This window comes from Lithobates pipiens, unplaced genomic scaffold, assembly GCF_037356315.1.
Source record: "Lithobates pipiens isolate NorthernLeopardFrog02 unplaced genomic scaffold, aLitPip1_a1.2 Scaffold_22, whole genome shotgun sequence".
Taxonomy (NCBI): Eukaryota; Metazoa; Chordata; class Amphibia; order Anura; family Ranidae; genus Lithobates; species Lithobates pipiens.
In genome coordinates, this window is record NW_027507784.1 from 147,146,269 (window position 1) to 147,162,382 (window position 16,114).

The window sequence follows — 16,114 nt, forward strand, 5'->3', positions numbered from 1 at the left end:
CACTGACAACTTCTCTTCTGGTAATGAGATGGTGCCTCTGACAGTGTTGAATAGGGCCCCTAAGAACACCAGCCGCTGAGATGGGACAAGCTGGCTCTTCTCCAAGTTCAAGATCCACCCGAATTCCTGTAGGGTGGAGATGACCTGCTTTCTGTGTACCAGAAGTTGATCCTTGTCTTGAGCCAACAACAGAAGGTCGTCTAGGTAGTGATGTAGACGAATCCCTTTGGTTCTCAGAAGAGCTACCACTGCCAACAATACTTTTGAAAATACACGAGGAGAAGTTGATAGCCCGAAGGGAAGGCAAGTAAATTGAAAATGGCTTTCGCCCACGGAGAAGCGGAGATACTGCTGGTAATTTTCTGCAACTGGGACATGAAAATAGGCGTCCTTGAGGTCTATGGAGACCATCCAGTCCCTTGCTTGGACAGATTGTTGAATTGTGGATAAAGACTCCATCTTGAATTTTTCTTTTTTGATAAAACTGTTCAAGTGGGTTCCCTCTCTCCCTTCAAATCACTTTTTGTAGATTTTTTAAAAGAGGATTGTCTTGATTTCCAGGACCTGGAAAAATCACGGCCGGGTCTGAACTGCGAGCTTCCCTGGCTCGTTCCTGGTACTGTCTCTTTGGAAAAGACCTTCTCTGGGCTTGCAAACGCCGGTCCTGGGGGAGGAACCCTGACTTCCCACCAGTGGCTCGGGTAATAGCCTCATCCAACTTATTGCCGAAAAGGGAGGACCCTTCAAAGGGGATGCGGCACCATACTTGTTTTGAGGCTGGGTCTGCCAGCCAGGGGCGGAGCCAAAGAGCCCGTTTAGCCGTAACAGAAGAAAGCATCACCCGAGCCACCAGGCGTATAATGTCGATAGAGGCCTCCCCAAGAAAGGCGGAGGCCAGCCTAAGCTCTTGGATAGGCGAGCTCTTAGCTGTATCTTCAGAGATATTTCTAAGTGTCTCTTCTACACTATCTGTCCATATCTCCATTGCTTTGGACATAGCGGCCAGAGCTAGCGCTGGCTTACAGGCCATTCCTGCTGTGAGATACACTCTCTTCAAATCAGCATCAATTCGTCTGTCCAGAACGTCCTTAAAAGACACGGTATCCTCTAAGGGAAGAGTGACATGTTTCACCAGCCGCATGACTGCTGCGTCTACCAGTGGTGCTGACTCCAAATGCTTCACCTCTTCTTCATTGAAAGGATAGAGTTTCGAAACCTTTGATAGCATGGAATTTTTCTTCTCCACCTTGCCCCATTCATCTGTGATAATCTCACCTAGCTCAGAGATAAAAGGAAAATTAATCCGTTCCTTCTTTAATTGCTTAAAGAATTTTCTTTGTTTGGAAGGAGCAGCCACAGAATCTTCCCAGTTCAGTGTCTCTCTAACAGCTCTGACCAGAGGAGGCAGTAGAGCGAAATCAAAGCCCACACAGGGATCACTTTCATCAGAGTCACTGTCAGATATGGCAGCTGAGGGGTGGCTATGCACAGAGGATTCCCAAGTATCCTGCAGCTGAGTCTCCCTTCCTGGAGAAAGTGGCGGCTCTGCCGGGGGAACATAGGACTGGCCCTCAATATTTCTGAGGGACTCCTTAACAACTTTTTCCACCAGGGTTTTAAGTTGGTGATCCGCGTCACCCCTTTCATAGGAAGCCTTGGCGTAGCAAGGGTCGCATAAAGATTTTCCTGCCGGTACAAGAGCTCTGCACCCCCAACAGGCACTAGCTGAGTGACTAGATTGAGTCCTCGAGGAGTGCGATCTTTCTTCACTACGGTGTCCTGATCTTGAGGAGGAACCATAATGTTTAGATTTGGAAGAGGAGTGCCGGTGATGCGACTTGGAGGAGTCGCTCCCTCTATGAGAGCTGCGATGCTGTTCTGACCTGGAAGGGCTGAAAAAGGAACAAGACAAGAAACCACAAGAGACAAGACATCAGGACAGAGCTAACAGATAAATACCCCTCCCCCACCAGACCTTCAGGTGATCATTAGAAATACCTTTTATGAGAGGGCTGGCCACAAGCAGGCGGTAAGGAATCCATGTCCTCAGCGATATCCATACGCGCTGAAAAGATGACAAGGGATCAGTGCAAGGGACAGGGAAGGGATAGCCTCCCTATCCCAGAATGCCACTTACCAGTGGATGCAACACAGAGGCAGGGGGAAGTCACCGCAACAGCCCGCAAGCATTCCCAAAGCTTGCAGACAAATTCCACATTTAAATAGCCCGCCCCTGTGATGTCACCGCCGTGCCTGTGCGCATGCGCGAAATAGCGGCAATTTGCCGCTATCGCGCATGCGCGAAACCAAGCCTCGATCTCAACCGCGTTCGCGCATGCGCAGTACGGCCGAAAACGCAAACCCGGAAGTAGAACGGCGGCTGGAACGCGGAAGAACCAGCCGCCATGCCTGCACATACAAACAAACAGAAACAAACGAAGACAGATAATAAGATACAAAAACTGCTGCCATAAAGAACTTTTAGAACCTCTCACCACTCCCACCACGATCGATCACTCGGCCGAAGATAAGGTAAGATGACACCGGACTTTCCAGGGGGCAAAACAGGTCACCTGCTAATAGCTGGCTATCCGACCAATGCGCAGCCTGCCTGCCAGTGGCCAGGACATGGGCTTCTTCACAGCGCCTCTTCCACTGCCCACTCCATACCCTGCTAATAGCTAGGGCTTAGCGGAGTAATGCGACTTTCCAGACCCAGAGTCGCAGACCGGCCGACCTCAATCGTGGGGATGATAAATCTTCAGGTAGGAAGACCACTTCTGGGTCCTTCGGAGGAGGACAAAAAAAGAACACGGCCAGGGGCAGGGAGCAAAGATTTATGGGAGTAGTGTCCTATGGGTAGTGGAGGCGGGACTTAACCCACACGTTGCTGCCATGGAGTCTGTCAGGAAAGCTCTATTTGTGGGAACAAAATTGGTCTGGGCAGGAAGGTGTATAAGTGCCCAGTATTGAAGTGGTTAAATGACATTTTTTCCTTTAGAAATTAAATTTTTCTGTGGTACTGTTCTAAACATGGGAAATACTTTACAGGCATACTAAGGACACCCCCAGGCACAATATTTAAAGGAATATTTCATTTGTATTGTTTCACTTTAAGCATTATTAAAATCACTGCTCCTGAAAAAAACTGCAATTTTTAAAACTTTTTTTCGCATTGATACATGTCCCCTGGGGCAGGACCTGTATCCTCATAGACTTTTTATGGTGTCACAGAGCACACGGTGGGTGCGTGCATGCCCATGATGCTGCATATTAAAGGGGACATACCTGTCCTGCCCATTTGCGCAGCTCTGCCATTGTGCCGACGTATATCGTCGTGCACTGGTCGGCAAGCCGTTAAAATGTCTTCTTCTTTCCCTGCTCCTTCCTCCAATCTTCCTTCAGTTTTCGCCTTCTTCCTCCAGCTTCTTCTTCCCCCGCTTCGTCCTCCATCTTCCTCCGGTCTTCTCCATCTTCCTCTGGCTTCTTCTTCCCCTGCTTCGTTCTCTAGTCTTTCTCCTCCGCCGCTCCCGACACCGACCTGCTGAATATGAATACAACGAACCTCCAGCGACGCTGTGGCCAGCCCATCTGTCCAATCCCATAGCGCACATATCATATATAACTATGGGGCGATGTCATCAGGAGACCTCTCCCCCTTGTGACATCACTGATCCATCATGCTCCATGTGGTAAAGACACAAGGAGCGGGGTCTCGGCGTCATGTCATCCACCCCATCGTAGCATCCGAGGAGGTTTGGTTTTTGAATGTTCGGCAGGAGCGGCAGAGGAGAGAGACTGGAGGCCTGACCAGGGGAAGAAGAAGCCAGAGGAAGATGGAGAAGACCGGAGGAAGAAGTGGAGGAAGATGGAGGAAGAAGTGGGTAGGAAGAAGAAGCTGGAGGAAGATGGAGAAGACCGGAGGAAGAAGCGGGGAAAGAAGAAGACATTTTTAATAAAGGAATTGTCAAAAACAGGCTATTGTTCTTTGTCACATTTCACTACTTTTTTGGGTGAATCTGTAGGTGTACAATGTACCCGATACCCATTCCCATGGGGGACGGGATCTGGGGGCCCCCTTATTAAAGGGGGCTTCCAGACTCCAATCAGCCCCCTGCCCGCAGACCCCCACAACCAAAGGGCAAGGGTTGTGGGGATGAGGCCCTTGTCCCCATCAACATGGGGACAAGGTGTTTTGAGGGGGACCCTCCCCATATTGAGGGCATGTGGCCTGGTATGGTTCAGGAGGAGGAGGTCACAAAACGTTTATTGGATCTGGGATCCGCTGGAGAGATGTCCTGATGGATCCCAGATCTAATAAGCGTTTTGTGACCCCCCTGAATAAGGGTGGTCGCTGGCTTTTTGGTAAGCCTCTTGTCTCACTGTGGTGACGGGTTTCACGTGATCAAGTATTTGATCCATGCTTTATACTTCACAAGTGATCTCTTTCATTGAATTTATACTTCACAAGGGATCTCTCTCATTGAATTTAAACCACCTATGAATTTTTGTATATGTGCACAGTTGTTTGATTTCACTATTTTGCACTTTATATGAAACTGGACTTACATCTAAATGTGTTTATCTTTGCACTGTGTTGGTTTTACATGGAACACTGTATAGTAGACACAGCTAACTTTTTGCATATCTGCACTTTATTTGGTACACACATATTTGTATCATTTGATTGTTTCATTTTTAATTTATAGTGCTGCACTTTATATTACACATTTTTGTTCCTGTGCCCAATATCTGGTTTATAGTGCTTAGCTGCTGTCTTTGTTTTTTGTTTTTTAACCAAGCGCAGATATTATTTTTATTTTTTTATTTATTCACAATTTTTATTTATTAAAGTAATGCAGTGCCATATTGCAAAAAAAAAAGGGCCTGGTCATGAATGGAGTTAAACTATACTAAGAATTCTACTAAACAAAATGAAACAATCGACCAAATTCTTTCACACAGATTTATTTGAAGTTCACAAAAAACTCAAGAAAAATATTAAAATACTTGAACTTTGGTACAGAACAGTCTCTTTGTACTTAGGCTGGTTCTGATTCAAATTTGCATAATTGCATTTAGCATCCGAAAAGGTAAAAGTATTCACAACTGGAAGCGATGTGCACTACAGCTTCGCACTGTGTAATCCATTTGCAACACTGGTAATTGTGGAAGACTTTGGTGGGAATGAGATGGAGCCTCCGTTCCAGGTTGATAAGAACAGGCAGCTGTAGCTAGGGAAGAGACCTGCTTTTGTTTCATAGACACCAAGGCTTCTTAAAAGCTAGAGACATTTCTTCTCTTTATACATTCTTCACAAATGACATTTTATTACACGCTAAGTTGCTATGGAAACAAAAATCTCAATTCAGATATTGTATATGACCCACTGATCAAACGTTATCAAATTCGTTCTCTTCAAAAGGTAAATATGATGAGAATAAAACCACTCAGTGATACTAGAATGATTTGTATCCTATCTAAAATTGAGTAACCTCTAAGGTTATCATAATAGCAGTAATAGTGTAAATTCGAAATTCAAGAGCATCGTATGATGGAACAAAATAAAAGAGACTATTTCACCCCCCAAATATATATCTTAGTAATGTTCGTGACACACTGCCATCTTTCACAAAGTCTCATTTGTGTCTCGTTGATGTCATGCTTTTATTTTTGCCATGCTGTATTTTTACATAAAGTGTAAGTTTACCTTTTTTTGGAAAAAATGGGTGTAAAGTGTTAGTTCACCTTTTTTTAAATAGTTTTTTTTAATATTCTATTTCTAATATTAAAACATATATTTCCAATGTGTACTGATTGCCCAGAAATGTTAAAGAAAAACAATAAATTCCAGCACTAGTATCTTTATTTTCATGCACACGAATGCCTACAGGCTGCAAAGTCCTCTGAGCATAAAATGCCTGATGCTTTCCTGCACCCAGGGAGCCGAAGGTTCAGCCGCCTATACAAATGAATGGCTCTATACAGCTGCATATATGTAAATGATGATTGTTTGTGCTTCAGTGTTTACCCATGTATGCGTGAACATTATAATACTCTAAACGCAAAAGTGGCACGTACAGGTAAATACACTATATGCACATGCACAGATTAGTGCATTCAGGTGGATTTAACTGTTAAATGATCCTGCCCACTGCATTGTGAGCATTCCTGTTGGTTAAATTTTTACTATAAATTAGAGTTGCTACCTCATCCTTTTAAACCCGAACACATATGAATTACACAGGTTCTGAAGGCTAGTTTAATGCAGATCAGGAAAAAAGTGAGTTTAATTACCACATTAATCAGCCTCAGAACCTGTATAATTAATATGTGTTTGGGTTTAAAGGGATGAGGTTGCAATCCTTCTAATGCACGTGTGCCCAGACTTAGGACCCTAAACTATTTACATATTCTTAACAAGCAGATAATACGTTTTAAATCAAGCCATCACTTGTCTCTCTATCTGCATGTTCCTCTGAAATAATTCCAGGGAAGGGTAGTTACATAGTTAGTAAGGTTGAATAAAGACACCAGTCCATCCTGAGTGAGTGTCTACTATTGTCCCTATCCCTGTACATTGCACACTCACATCAGTCCCTACCCTCAAGGAGCCCACAATCCAAGGTCCCCATTCATATACTAGGGCCAATTTGGGACAGAAGCCAATTAACCTACCTGCATGTCTTTGGAGTGTGGGAGGAAACTGGAGTACCCGGAGGAAACCCAAACAGGCAGAACATACAAACTCCAGGCAGGTAGTGTCGTGGTTGATATTCAAACCAGCGACCCTTTTTACTGTTAGGTGAGAGTGCTAACCACTACACCACTGTGCCGCCCTACACTGTGGTAATGTTACAGGAAAGGTTAGTATTAGGATTACAGGTCGTGTAAGAGCTAGGGTTGTGGTTACAGGACATGTGTGTTTGTGAGGGTTTGTGCTAGGATCAGTGGCGGCTGGTGCTAAATATTTAGGGAGGGGGTGTGCAGCAAATAAACGTCAGATGTACAGCTGAGAGGAAGGCAGCAATCGCCGCAAGCACCACCTCCCCGCGGGAGATAGATGGCAGACAGGAAGGCAGAGATCATCACAAGCACCCACCTATCCCCCCACATTAAACGGACTAACCTTAGGAGGCAGGGGGAAGAAGGAGCTGGACCGTTGCTTCTCCTCCCGCTCAACAGTAAGTGTGTCCTGACTGAGACACGATTGGCCAGGGAGTCTTAAGACTCACTGGCCAATCGAGTCTCAGGACCAGTTTCCTGATTAGCCGGGAGGAAAAATCAGGAAGTCAATAGCAAATATTAATTTGCTATTGTCACACAACGGGGTGGACTCAGGGCGCAGAGCTGTGCGCCCTGAGTCCACCCTTTCTTGAAGCCAATTAGAGCCTCTGGCTCTAATCACATGGGTCTAAAAAAAAAAAAAACCAATGAAATCCATGTGTCCGGAGCCCTGCATGTGGATTAACCACTTCAGCCCCGGAAGGATTTACCCCTTAATAACCAGGCCATTTTTGCGATATGGAATTGCGTTGCTTTAACTGACAATTGCGCAGTTGTGCGACACCGTATCCAAACAAAATTGATGTACTTTTTTTCCCACAAATAAAGCTTTCTTTTGGTGGCATTTGATCACCTCTGCATTTTTTTTGCGCTATAAACAAAAAAAGACTGAAAATTTAGAAAAAATAATATTTTTATTTTTTGATCTAATACATATCCAAAAAAAAATAAAAAAAAAACAAATGTATTCATCAGTTTGGGCCATTATGTATTCTTCTACATATTTATAGTTAAAAAAATAAAATAAATTGCAATAAGCCTATATTGATTGCTTGAGCAAAAATTATAGCGTCTACAAAATAAGGGATAGATTTAGGGACTTTTAATTTTTTTATTGTTTTTACTGGTAACGGCGGCGATCTGAGATCTTTAGCATGACTGCGACATTGCGTCGTGATACTTTTTGAGGACCAGTGACATTAAAGTGTTGGTGCTAAAAAAAAAAGCACTGATCAATGTATAAATTACACTGGCAGGGAAGGGGTTAACGTTAGGGGGTGATCAAGGGGTTTACTGTGTTCTCTGGGTGTGTTCTACTGTGTGGGGGATGGGCTTACTGGGAAAACACAGAGATCACTGTTCCTGATCACTAGGAACAGCAGATTTCAGTATCCCTTGTTTACAAAGGCAGATCCCCGTTCTGCCTCTCTGTACCGCGATTGTGGCTGGCCAGCAAACATCAATACCACATGCACAGACCGATGTACAGGTACGTTGGTTTGCGCAGCTGAGCCGCCTTTGCCACCATATATATGTGGAAGGGGGTCGGCAAGTGGTTAGGGGCAAGGTCCATGGTTTAGGGGGCGGCACCCCTGCGCCCCATATGGATGGGCCGCTGCTGGTTAGGATTGGAGGTAATGCTACTACTACTCTACTATTAGAGTTGTATGTACTGAAAGTCAAAGTGAAGGTGTCAGTAGCATGTAGGATACAGTATACAGGAGTCAGTAATACATAGGGCAGATTACTGGGGTCAGTAGTGATGAAGGCACATGACATAACGTGTAGGGCGGAGCCTGAGAGATTGAGGACTGGAAGTGACGTCCAAACAAGTACTTTTGTAACCCCAGTGAATGCTTGTATTCTTTTGCTTCATGTAAACATAATTTTATACACTAATAAAGTATTTTAAACAGTATTACACTATTGGGGGTATCACCTTTACTTTCACATGGCCTCGGGAATCAGCCATTTCCAAGATATCAAGACATTCTTAAAGTGACCAGTACATGTTTTTTTCCTTGAAGAGTACCTAGCTACTAGGGATGAGGCAGCAGTTTGAGGCAAGTGTAAGTTTGAATCGAACATCAGGTGTTCGTTTGTTCTAAAATGACCCAAACATATGAGGCGTTCGTGGGAAATTCGAGCACCGCGGAACGCCCCATAATGCACTGCGAGATTGCAGTGCATTGCTGTATGATGATTGGCCAAAGCATGCGCCTGATCTCCATGCTTTGGCCAATCACAGCTCGCTCTGTTGAGAGAGCCATACTGTAATTGGCCAATCATGGCTCAGGGGAACTAAGTCCATGCCCCACACTATATAAGGCTGCTTACATAGCGTCTGTGTGTAGTGTTGTTGGCGTGGACAGAGAGATAGCTTTCAGTCAGTGGCAGTATATTTGATTTTTTATATATATATATATATATATATATATATATATACACACACACTATCTCACAAAAGTGAGTACACCCCTCACATTTTTTGTGAATATTTTAATATTTTACTATATCTTTTCATGTGACAACACTGAAGAAATTACACTTTGCTACAATGTAAAGTAGTGAGTGTACAGCTTGTATATCAGTGTAAATTTGCTATCCCCTCAAAATAACTCAACAGCCATTAAAGTCTAAACCGCTGGCGACAAAAAGGAGTACACCTCTAAGTAAAATTGTCCAAATTGTTCACTAGAGCTCCACAGGTTGCCCCTGAAGTCCTCTTCCACTCCTCCATGACGACATCACAGAGCTGGTGGATGTTAGAGTACTTGCGCTCCTCCTCCTTCCATTTGAGGATGCCCCAAAGATGCTCAATAGGGTTTAGGTCTGGAGAAATGCTTGGCCAGTCATCACCTTTATCCTCTTCTTCTTTAGCAAGGCAGTGGTCATCTTGGATGGGTCGTTATCATGTTGTAAAACTGCCCTGTGGCCCAGTCTGTGAAGATAGGGGATCATGCTGTGCTTCAGTATGTCACGGTATATGTTGGTATTCATGGTTCCCTCAATGAACTGTAGCTCCCCAGTGTCGACAGCACTCATGCAGCCCCAGATCAGGACACTTCCACCATCATGCTTGATTGTAGGCAAGACACACTTGTCTTTGTACCCCTCATCTGGTTGCCGCCACACGCTTGACACCATCTGAAACAAATACGTTTATCTTGGTCTCATTAGACCACAGGACTTGGTTCCAGTAATCCATGTCCTTAGTATTCTTGTCTTCAGCAAACTGTTTGTGGGCTTTCTTGTGCATCATCATTAGAAGAGGAATCCTTCTGGGATGACAGCCATGCAGACAAATTTGATGCAGTGTGTGATGATCTGAGCACTCTGCCTCTGCAGCAATGCTGGCAGCACTCATACGTCTATTCCCCAAAGACAACCTCTAGATATGACACTGGGCACGTGCACTCAACTTCTTTGGTTGACCATGGTGAGGCCTGTTATGAATGGAACCTGTCCTCTTAAACCAATGTATGGTCTTGGCCACCGTGCTGCAGCTCAGTTTCAGGGTCTTGACAATCTTCTTATAGCCTAGGCCATCTTTATGTAGAGCAATATTTTTTTTTTTTCAGATGCTCAGAGAGTTCTTTGCCATGAGGTGCCATGTTGAACTTCCAATGACCAGTTTGAGAGAGTAAAAGCGATAACACCAAATTTAACACACCTGCTCCCCATTCAAACCTGAGACCTTGTAACACGAACGAGTCACATGGAGGGAAAATGGCTAACTGGGTCCCATCTAGACATTTTCACTTAGGGGTATACCCACTTTTGTTGCCAGCAGTTTAGACATTAATGGCTGTGTAAAAGTCAATAAATAAGAGATCTTATATTAAATAAATTACTCTAAAATATTGCAGCAGCGCTTAATTCTGTCCATCAAACATTATGAACGCTCAAATGTGATTATTTCCATCAAATGAATATAGTTCCATAAAGTCCCAGAAAAGAACAGGAAAGATGCACAAGTGGTTTGAATGAAAAGGTCCTTGCTGCCCTTTTGTCTGAAGCTTCCACCAAATAGCACCACGTGAGGTAACGAAGCTCCCCCTATGGGGATACGCTCACCAGACCCAGATAAATTGCACGCATTTCAATCATAAGGATCTTTACTTTCTCCCTGTTATTCCAAATTCTCTCCACCAGATGTCAGTCAAGCATGGGATGGGTTCCCGACTAGGTCAGCCTGTGCTCCTTTCAGATGGTGCTTAATTCTCCTCCTATGGGAACTGAACTTCAGAGTTCAGGAACCGGAACAGATAGTCAGACAAGCCAAAACGTCAGGGAGCCAGAAATGAGCGTAGTAGAACAGCAAACAGGATCTGGAGCCAGAAGGAGTGTCAGCCAAGCAAGTCTTTAATAGGAAATACAAGAGAGTGAGATGTGACCAAAGCGAAGGCAGAGATCATCTGGGCTGGACGACTTAAGTAGTCAGGACTGCTGAGCAGGATATCATCAACAGGTGAGACACTGTGGAGAGAAATGAGCTGGCAATTAGCCGACAGCTGAGCAGCCAGCTTTGAGAAGAAAGGGCTGAGCCCAGCCCCGACAGTACCCGCTTCTCAATGACCCTTCCCCCCTCGGAGGACCACCAGGCTTGAGGGAAAAACATCTGTGGAAATCACGGAGGAGGACATGGGCATGTATGTCCGAGGATGAGACCCAAGAGTGTGCCTCCGGACTGTAGTCTTTCCAATGCACCGGGTACTGTATGCACTCACGGAACCTACAGGAGTCATCTATGGACTGTACTTAAATACTTAAATATGGAATGTACTGTAAATACATTCGAGATATGCATATTAGAAGGAAAGACTAATGCGTAAGCCACTGGGTTATTCCTGCAAAGAATATGGAAAGGCCCAATAAACCAATTTGCGAACTTCAGTGAGGGGAAATTAAGTCGGAGGCTGCGAGATGACGCCAGACCCTGTCCCCAACCTGGTAGGAAGGCACAGGCACTGCGGTCAACATGGAGTCTGTACCTATCATTAGTATATCACAAAGCCTCCTGGACTTGTTCCCAGGTGGAAAGAAGACCAAGGAGATGCTCCTCTAATGCAGGAATACTCTGTGGAACAAACGAGTCAGGCAACATGGCAGTTTGGAAACCATACTTCGCCATAAACGGGGACAATCGGGAAGCAGGATTCAAGGCACTATTGTGAGCAAACTCCGCCCATGGTAAGAGGTCTGACCAGTTGTTATGATGGTCAGAAATATAGCGTATTATGTAGGAATTGCTCCAAGGACTGATTAGCTCGTTCTGCGGCCCCATTAGATGGTGATATGCAGAGGAGAAAGCAAGCTGAATTCCCAATTGTGCACAAAAGGCTCGCCAGAACTGGGACACAAACTGACTACCCCTGTCGGAGACAATCACCTTGGGTAGCCCATGTAAGCGAAAGATCTCCTGAGCAAAAATGGAAGCCAGTTCCTTAGATGTAGACAACTTCTTATGTGGAATACAACGGGACATTTTTGAGAACTGGTCAACCACCATAAGGATAACTGTGTTGCCCTGGGAGTTGGTTAACTCCACAATGAAATCCATAGACAGGTGGGTCCAGGGCCTCTCTCCATTGGGTATGGGTTGTAGGAGGCCCACTGGAAGGTGTTGTGGAGTCTTACTCTGAGCACACACGGAACAGGCCGCAACGAAGGTGGATACATCAGCACGTAGACTAGGCCAGCAGAATTGTTGGAAATGGCCCAAAAGAGTTGATTATTCTCAGGCTGGCCAGCAGCCTTGGGAGAATGGTAAGTCTGGAGCACAGCAGTATTGAAACTCTCTGGGACAAAGCAGCGGTCACAAGGTTTCTCAGGAGGAGCATGGACCTGAGCGGCAAGAATTTTGTCCCCCAAAGGAGAAGTGAGACTGGTGCGAACCATAGCCAGAATACGATCAGGAGGAATCACAGGAACCGTAACCGACTCCATCTTGGAAGTGGAGGAAAACTGTTGTGACAAAGTATCAGCCCTTACATTCTTAGTACTGGGTAAAAATGAGACAATGTAATTGGAACTAGACAAGAAAAGAGCCTATTGCACCCTTCTGGGAGAGAGGTGTTTAGCCTCAGACAAGAATGTGAGATTCTTATGGCCAGTAAGAATGAGAACCAGCACAGTGGTACCTTCGAGGAGATGTCTCCATTCTTTCAGGGCTAAAATGATCGTTAATAGATCACCAATCTCGTAATTGTACTCTGCAGACGTAAAGCTTGTCGTTGTCCTAGCAACCGTGGCTGACATGTTTCGCGCGCATGCGCGCAAAACATATCAGCCACGGTTGCTAGGACAATGACAAGCTTTACAATTCAGTCCATCGGAGACAACTTCCGCCCTTTCGGGTCCCCTGATTCCGAGTGACTGCCGCTTCCGGGTTCTCGGCACGAGCGCTCTGCAGGTCCAGCGACTGTGCTGTGATCCACTGAGATCCATTGAAGGTTTTTAGTAGGACGCTGTCTCAGCCCCAGTTCCCAACCCGCTGAAGCGGTTGCAGTGAGACACATACCCACAGCTTGGGACGCACAGCGGGATGTAGTAAATTTATACCCATAGCCATTACCTGGAGCTTAACCCTCTGTGAACACCCTACCCCGTTTTACATCCTGGGCTGTCAGTGCACACATCTGAGATCTAAATTCGGAATCAGCTGGTGATATTAACCCTGGGTCATCTGGCGGTATCGTATACAATTTATGTTAAAGTGCTTTCTTTTACACAATGACTGGTGTACCATGTTGAGAAGATGGGTCATATGGACAATTACATATGATTTTAGACTCAATACTCTTTTTAGAGCATTTAATAAATCAATTTGTTTGAATATATTGATTTGGACATTTGCTATATAGGTTTTTAGAGCGCTGTTTTTATAAATATTTTGGTTCACCCATTTCTTCCTAAGTGGCTGGAAGCTGCACTAGATATTCAATATTTATATTAACACTCCGATACGATCTGAATTTGATCGGATACAGCCTGCTCATTCCAGCGCCAAAAGACTTTATTTGTGTTTCAAAAAATGACCTGCCTGGCCACAATAATGGCACAATCTCTCCCTCCTCCTAAGGGTTCTCTCATCTGCAGAGAGACTCGTAATGCCCGAGTGCATGGATTTATCTTCACAGACCGACTCAGTACCAGGAGGCATGGGAGTTGAGGGAGGCAAGGGTGGGACTGCAAAGTTCAGACACAAATGTACAGAAGTCTGCAAGTCTGGAGTCAATGAGGATGGCAAATGTGATCAACTTCTCCAGCTCAATGGATATATCTTGGGCTGCTATCTCATCCTTGATGGTATCCGAGAGGCCATGAGAAAAAGTAGCCACGAGGGCCTCATTGTTTCAAGCAATCTCTGCTGCCAGAATACAGAATTCAATGGTGTAATCAGCAAAAGTTCTAGTCCTCTGTTTGATGGACATGAGACACTTGGCAGAAGCGGAGCTTGCGGGAACGTCAAATACCCTTTTAAAAGAACCGGAGAACTCTGGGTAACTCAAGACAACAGGTTTTTGCTTCTCCCATAGAGGGTTTGCCCAGGCCAAGGCTCTCCCAGAAAACAAAGATATCACAAAACCTACTGTACTTCTGTCCGTGGGAAATGCCTGGGGCAGCATCTCAAAGTATATCTCAAGCTGGTTGAGAAACCCTCTGCATTGAACTGGATCACCCCCAAATCACTGGGGAAGCTTAGCGGAACCAGACATACCTCTTGTAGAGGTAATGCTTGAGGCAGGTGCCTGCACAGACACTGGAGCAGCAGCAGAGATGGCCTGCAACACAGGTTGTACTGGAGCAGCCACAGTGGGAGATTCCAGATGAGCCGTGCGACTCAGGAGCATTTGTAACACCATGTCAAACTGATCCCTGCTCATCCAATCTGGAAAAAATATTACCAACAAGTGGATTGACTGTATCTTCTGAATTCATGGCCCTTGCCTACTGTCAGAAACCATGAATCAGACTGAGACAGAAGTACAGTTAAATCACACTTGCAGAGATCATCTGGGATGGATGGCTTAAAGCGGAGGTCCACCCTAAAGTGGACCTTCCGCTCATTTTAAATCCTCGCCCCCTCCGGCGCCACAATTGGCACCTTTCAGGGGGGAGGGGGGTGCAGGTACCTGTACAGTAGAGGTATCTGCACCCACTTCCGGCATAGCTATCTGCGGAAAGGGGCGTAGATTCTGCAGAATCTACGCCCCTTTCTGAAAGTCCCCCGCTGCCTGCTGGGAAACACACGGATCCCAGAGACAGCGGGACCATCCTTATTGCGCAGCGCGACTCGCGCATGCGCAGTAGGGAACCGGGAAATGAAGCCGAAAGGCTCCACTTCCTGATTCCCATACCCAAGATGGCGGCGGCAGCACCCAAGAGACGATCGAGAGATCGGCTTCGGGTGCCGACATCGCGGGCGCGCTGGGCGGGTAAGTGTCCTTATTTTAAAAGTCAGCAGCTGCAGTATTTGTAGCTGCTGGCTTTTAAAAAAAAAAAAAACGGCGGAACTCCCAGCGGACTCCCGCTTTAAGTAGGCAGGACTGGCGAGCAGGATATCATCAACAGGTGAGTCACTGTGAAGAGAAAGGAGCTGGTAATTAGCCAGCAGCTGAGAAGGAAGGGCTGAGCCCAGCCCTGACACTTTTAAAAGTTCCTTGGTGTGGGCCTTTTTTCGACACGTGTGCAGCAGATCGCACCATTGCTGTTTGCAACTTATATCTGAAGTGGATCAAGCGTGGCCAGAACAGCAGTCACTTAGGCATCACATGCTTGACCAGACATATGATACCTGCCATGCAGTCCATTGGCAACAGCACTTGAAAGTAGACATGTTCGATTAGCTTCGTATGAATTTCCGTAAATTTGTACATTTGGGAGGATCTAAAATATGAATTGCTATGCTTCCAAATTTTGTACGAAATACGAAGTTTACGAATTTCGGATACAAATTCCGTTACAATGGAGATGGTGACTGGTGTTTTGTTGGCCAATCAGAGGTTTTCTTCTGCTGCTGAGTGAGGGTTGGAAAAATTACCTTTTTTAATATGGAAGTGGGAGGTTGGTACTGGTAGTCGATGGGAGATTCAGAATCGGACAAAATAATAATTTTCGTTAATTACGATTATTCGTTATGATGAAGTTAAAAACACAGGAAGTCAGCACAGCACAGGGATGGTGGGAGCCCCTCATAATGAGCACAGCACAGGGATAGTGGGAGTCCCTCATAATTATAAATTCATCATAACAAACATTCGTAATTGTTATGAAAAGGTAACGAACCTAACGAAAATGCACATTTCGTACGAATCCAAATTGA